This window comes from Condylostylus longicornis, unplaced genomic scaffold, assembly GCF_029603195.1.
Source record: "Condylostylus longicornis isolate FDR11 unplaced genomic scaffold, ASM2960319v2 ptg000040l, whole genome shotgun sequence".
NCBI classification, from domain to species: domain Eukaryota; kingdom Metazoa; phylum Arthropoda; class Insecta; order Diptera; family Dolichopodidae; genus Condylostylus; species Condylostylus longicornis.
The window spans coordinates 12,565,837-12,572,821 of record NW_026578009.1 but is presented as its reverse complement, the minus strand read 5'-3'; positions in this window follow the sequence as shown (position 1 = coordinate 12,572,821).

The following is a 6,985-nucleotide window of genomic DNA, read 5'->3' as shown; positions in this document are numbered from 1 at the left end:
TTATTTATACATAAAAATAAAAGTTAATAGCAAAGATAAGTATAAATTTTATTGAACAACAATTTTTTAAATATGTTTTGAAAAAGTTATTTGGATTTCAATTTTTTGGATTATTTAAATTCAAAATTTCTTTGAGCCTTTTATTTCGAGTTGCCTAAGTTCGAAACGCAGAAAAACAAAACTTCATTAAGTAAAGGCACGTTTATGATTTTTAGGTGTAGTTGCATAATTCCAGTACCCGACAATACATGACATGAAAATACGAAACATTTTTCCTATAAAACTATTTATTTTTTTCTTCATCACAAACATGGGGAATGTAGCGCATTTTGGACTAATTTTAAGTTTCGTTTAATATTGCTAACCACCCAGTTAGGAAGAATAAAATTATATTTTGTAGTGAAATTTTCCCTTATTTTATTTTATATGTATTTCAATTTTAATTTAAACCGTTCAATTATTATTAACTTCTAAAAAATAAAAAATATAATTAAACAACTACATGTCATATGAATGTCAAACCCTATTTACAAGGTCATTGGACAAAACCGAAAATTCACTAAATTCTTATGAAGTTTTATTTGAAAAGTTGGTCTTAATATTGGGGTCCATATACTATATTGTTTTCAAAGAGAACACTTCCATGGTCTTATCATACATACAAATTCTGTCTTTATATTATTTTGTAAAATGAGACGTGAGAAAATCTTTGTCTTCGTCTGATTCGAAATAATTCGTCCAATAATGTATGTGATAATTTTTGATAAGTAGTAAAGAACAAATAAAAAAAATATTATGAAATATTATTGTAATTATGGAATTGGTATATTGCAAATTTACAAAAGAAGTTCCTATTGATTTTATGTATGATTTTAAAACTTAAAATAAATTTTTATTATTTTCCTGAAACTTCCAAAAAAAAATATTTGCAATATACCAATTTGGTAAATTTTGTAAGCACTATGAAAGAACACGTGTATTTACTCTTTTAAACGAAAACTTTACAATACATAAAAAACAAATATTTAATTTGCAATATAAATTAGTTGTAACTATATATATAAATATACGTTTAATATCAAATTTACTGCATTCATCTTATCAGCATTTTCCAATTTAATATCTCAATATCATCCCTATTATTACGTTTTTTAGTAAAATAATATCATTACTACGAGTACTATAGTACTAATATTGTTTGTGCTTCTAAATAGTATTTACTTATATAAAACAGTTTTTATAATATTTGGAAAATTTAACAAACAAAATGACACTAAGCACCAATTATTCTGTCCATCCAATTCTAATACTTAGAGAGAAAAACAGTTTTTATAACGTAATACAATAAAATTTTATTTGCATCTTCAAAGGGCAAAAAATTTGTAATATAATAATATACTTTGAATAAATACGAGGAAAATACTTATTAAATGCTTATGGGGACCAATCATTATTACAAGTATATATTACTTCATGGAAAATTTTCAACTTTTGTTATTTACATCGTAATATTATATTATAAAAGAAAGTATGTATATAGGAGTATTTACAGTTCAATAACTGTTATACACGCAGACGAATTTGTTAATACACTGTAGTTACATTGTACTCTTTAATTTCGTTTGATGAACGTTACATTATGATTTAAAATTATTTTTTGGGAAAAAAACTGTAGCAGATACTTAAATATTATTAAATTAACTTAAAAATATTATAGAAATCTATTGTATATAATATTCTGTCGATAATATAATATAATTATTATGTTCCAAGTTATTATAATAGTCTTGAGAAAAACAAGGACAAAAAAGATTTTCTCTACTTAATTTTTATTATTTTTTAAGGGAAACTAAAATAAGTGAAAAATGTTTTTCTATCATTCCTTTTAATATTTATAAAGTTCTTAAAGAAAAGAAAAAAATATAAGAGTATAAAACAGAAATTTGTATAGTTGTAAGTTTTGAAAATATTAAAAATAAATCTTTTCTTTTCTCTTCATCACTCAATTTTCCTCATTCTTCTTCTGTTCGTTATCATCTATTTGTCATTATTTTCTCACAATATCTTTTATGACATGAATATTTATGAAAGTATGTAAAGATTTTTATATGTATACATGCGATAAAATGTGATGTTTACACTTCATTTAGGTGCTGTCATGCATACATAAATATACTTATACAAATAAGCGTATCATACAGATATAAAAATTTTGCAAGTATTTGTGAATGAATGTAATCTATTATATTATGATACTGATATGATATAAAATAAAAAATAATGGAGTACCGAACCTAAATTAATGGCCGACTAATTATAGAAAGTTCAACTGTTATTGTTAATAGCAACTTAATTTAATTAACCGTAATTTCTTTTAATTTAGTTTTCTTTATTTACGTACTCGCCGTATACAAATTTTTCTTAAAAATTTATTGCCGCCCCAGATTAATTGAAACATAAATGTATGTATAAGTCTATAAGTCTTTTTTAAAACATGCGTAGAAAAATTAACATGTACCAAAATAAAAATACAATTATGTATTTTACCTATAATTATTGCCCCCGGAAGTATGCAATACTGGAATATTTTCATTATATAGAGCACCATTTTTATTATACATATTTAAAAAAAATTGCTGTGGCTTGTATTTGCTATTAAATGTAGAGCATTTAAAATATTCACTTCAAAATTTCATTTTATTAAGATCTGCATTTCAATTTGTTTATCTTTTTTTTTTAACTCTGAATTCTCTGGTAATAAATAAAACTGTCATAGTCAACCCGTTTTACAATCCAATCATACGTCAAAAAATTAATCAACTCATTGTATGAATACTTGCAGAAACATACCACATTTTTGAAAATAAATAGCTCTCTCTGAGAAAACTGAAACTTTATACATAACCAAAACCTTAACCAAGAAGAAAAACCAAGACCATTTTTTGACTATTTATTGAAACGAAACCACATTCATTTCTCAAATTTTGTAAACAAAAAAAGGTAACGCATGCTTCTTCTACCACGGCATAGCCTAATTTAACAAAATGTCCGTAAAATTAACAGTTACCTAAGGTCCCTTTTTTCAAATTTTTGATATATTGATTTCCACCTCCAACTTCCACAAATAATCGCCTCTCGAAATTTGTAAAATTTATTTATCTTAAATTTATCAATTTAACCGTCTAATACTAACGCTTCTTTAATTTTTTTTCTTTTACGACTCCCAAATGTATGCAATAAATTGGTATATTTTGATACATAAATAAAACCAATTTAAGTAATGTAGCAGACTGTTTTGAAAAACAGTTTATCACTTGTTGAATGCTTCCTTACAAAATATTGGTTTGACCAAATTTATTTACTTTATGTATAACACGAATTGCGAACATCTAGTATAGGTTCAACAACACTAAATTTTTAGGAGATTATCTAATGCGAAGTGCGATGAGGTCCGAACATAATACATAGATATCTTCGGAGTTTTCAATGTTGTATTACTTGCCATCCAACACTTCAAAAATAATTCAAAAATATTATATTTAATTACATAAAATAATTTTTGCTGAAGTTTGGTAAGTGCTTTTATATGCAGGTAGCAGAATCAATAACTGGTATGGAATGCAAATATAAAGTTTAGAATTAAATAATTGGTAAATAAAGTTTGTTTTTGCTTATATAATTAAAGGATAAGTAATAAAGATAAAGGAAAAATCAGAGATGAAAAAAATATTTTCAAATACGAAATTTTTTGTAATATTCCATTCATTTCTAATACTGTAATTAAATTTTTTTATTTATGCTTTTTCTAAATTTTAATACATTTGCTTGCATTACCATGAAGTTATACAGCAACCTCTTAAAACAAAGAAATTCTTATATTATTATCTAAAAAAAGAAAAACGCACAAAATAATTTTAAAGTTTATATTTTCTATCCTTGTTAAATTACTTTATTAAATCACAATATAAATAAAATAAAGAATTTTTATAAAAAAAAAATTTTACTTAGTATTTATTATAACAAATTTTTATTATTTACGAGCATATACCATAGTTAACATTATATACAATAATAATGTACATTTTATTTGTAAAGAAAAAACGGATTCAAAACATAAATTGTTTTTCTTCTCACAAAAACCATAATTATGCTTCCAAAATACCAACTATAGCATGAGAATAATGAAAGAGCATAATAGAACCAAGCATACCAAAGGTTTTTTAACCTGAATATAACGTATATATAAAATAAAAATTAAGACATTTAATAATAATATAATTTCTAAAAAAAAATAAGTGTATATACACATAAATGTATGTATATACGTAAATCTTTTTTATATTTTATTAAGAAATTCTACAGACTCTTAAAAGAATTTTTTATTCAAAATATAAGCATATAATAATGTACCCTATATATTTCCTATACTACCAGTAGTATAGTCCTTTATTATCCTGTACAAAATAATAATGTGATATTATTATTATTACAATTCCTTGGAATTTTCACCTGAAATGACTATCTAATTAAAAGAAGAAGAAAATGAATTAAAAAAAAAAAACAATTTACAGTTAGACTTGGTTAAAAGGAATAAAGACACATTTATTTATTTACTACACTATGTATGTACGTAGATATTTGTATAGACAAAGAACTGATAAAACATTTTAAAACCTTAAGCTTGAGTACTTATTTCAATTAGCCGCAGACGCGGAATTTTTTAGTTTTCTCTTTTACATTTATGGGAGCATAATTTTATAATTTATTGTATAGCATTAGCCTTAATCAATTTTAGAGCCGAATTAATTCCAATTATAATGCTATCGTCATTTATTCTAATTCTTTTTTAATAAAAATAAATATTTTATATAATGTGTTATCAATTAAGTTACTTAGTTCAAGCATTTAACAACAGTTTATTTTGCGATGAATGAGATAAGTTCATTTGACCAAAAAAATCTAGTAATAAAAATTTTGAAAATACTTAAAGTAATTATAGTTAACAATTAAATAAAGTAAATTTAAAAATTGGAAGGGGGAAAAAGAAATCATCCTTTTATTATCCTATTTTATATTATAGTTTCCAAGCTTAAATTTAAAAAACAATTTCTGCCGATGATACTCGTACAAAAATTTGATTTCTTGTTGGGATATCACCAAAATTCATCATATATGTAGTTATTATAATTACACTCACAAAATTACTTGAACTCATAAGGACTGGAAAATAATTTCCTCGTAAGGAATTTGTGTATAGAATTCAAGGGCGAGTCAAAAAAATATTTTTGATTCGCCTTTGAAAAAGTTTTTTACTAATCGAGAAATTATTCAAGTTCGACTGTATATTTTATTTTCCCATATATATATATATATACAACTTCAGAATAAATGTAGTTACATTTTACCTTAATATTTCCTTTTTCAAATTTTATAGTTGAAAATCAAGAAAAAAAAAATAAGAGAAATTTGAAAGAAGTATAAGTAAGAAAATACGAAAAAATATGAAAAGAAAACGAAAGAGAATAAAAAAATCTCATATCCTTTTTTAATTTTTATTTTTCTTACTAGCTGTTTGTTACCATCTATTTTAAGAAAAATAGCTTAACAATGTACCGTGTCGTACTTTACGTAGGCCGGAAAAATATGTAGATATTTTCGAGAAAATAAAATAATTTCCTCCATCTTCTCCATATTATTGTAATATTGAATGATTTGAATTTTTGGCAGATATGTAAAATTTAGTTTACTAAAAGAATAAGAATCTATATATTTTGTCAACAATTTATCACAACACGTGGCTCCAAAATTATGCAAAAATATATTAGAATCCACAATTTATTTTTAGTAACATCAAAATTTGGGATTAATTTACATAAAATACGTCTTTTCAATTTAGTCAGTTTTCTTAAAATCACAGAATTGCAATATATTTCTTAGTTTTCCTTACATGCACAAGACATTCGATTATCAAAAGTATTCTTAATATTGTCCAGTAAACATTGTCGCCCATTTTTATTAATAATTAAGCAAATGTTAAGACTAATTTTTAGTTTCGACGACGCAGAATTGTAATTAAAAACTTAAATTAATTGCGATTGCATCCTAGCATAAAATTTTCCATATGAAAACCAGTAAAGATATTTAAACATAAGCGTTGAAAATGGGATGAAATCCTTGTAGCACATTTTTCAGGAATCTGATCATGCCTTGCTTCCACTAATTATTGATTTTAAAGGACAAATCGGTTTATTCCTAATTTTAGCTAATTTTTGAAAATTTCTGAAACTAATTTTAATATTTAATTACTTTTAAAAATTTAATTATGAAAATTACAACTATTTTCATACTCTCAGAATTATAAAGTTTCGTGCATGCTTTACATAAATTACAATAAAACATATCGCTAATGCTTGCAATAATCTTTATTCTTTTCAATTATTCTCTATATACATACAAACATTTGTTTACTTAAATTCTGAAGTAAAATAAAATTTACAATGAAATGGCACGAAATATAAAATATGTGCGTATGTAGGTACAACTAAAAAAAATAAAAATCTCTTAAATTACTAAAAAGGAGTCATTTGCAAATTTTCTCACAAAATGTGAAAAATTACGATCTGAATAATAAAAACTTCAAAAGGAAAAAAAAAAAACAAGAAATATATGTAGGTGTATGTATATATTGGTTATATGTTTTCAACTTTATTTACATGAGTATAAACACAGGATTCAAAACAACAAGCATTGAAGTCCAAGGCAAAAAAGATAAATCTATAAATAAATATGACCTCGTGTGTTATTTCGTTTCTTTTCTTGCCTTCAACAATACTAAAAAAATCTTTCAGTTCCAAACCCACAATTCATTCTCTCTTACGCTCAAGTTGTTCACAAAGTTCCCTGCTCATATTTATGTGCATATCCTTCCGTAACGTTTTATATTTGTTGATGAATTGTTTTACATAAGGATAACATGTGTGGCGTG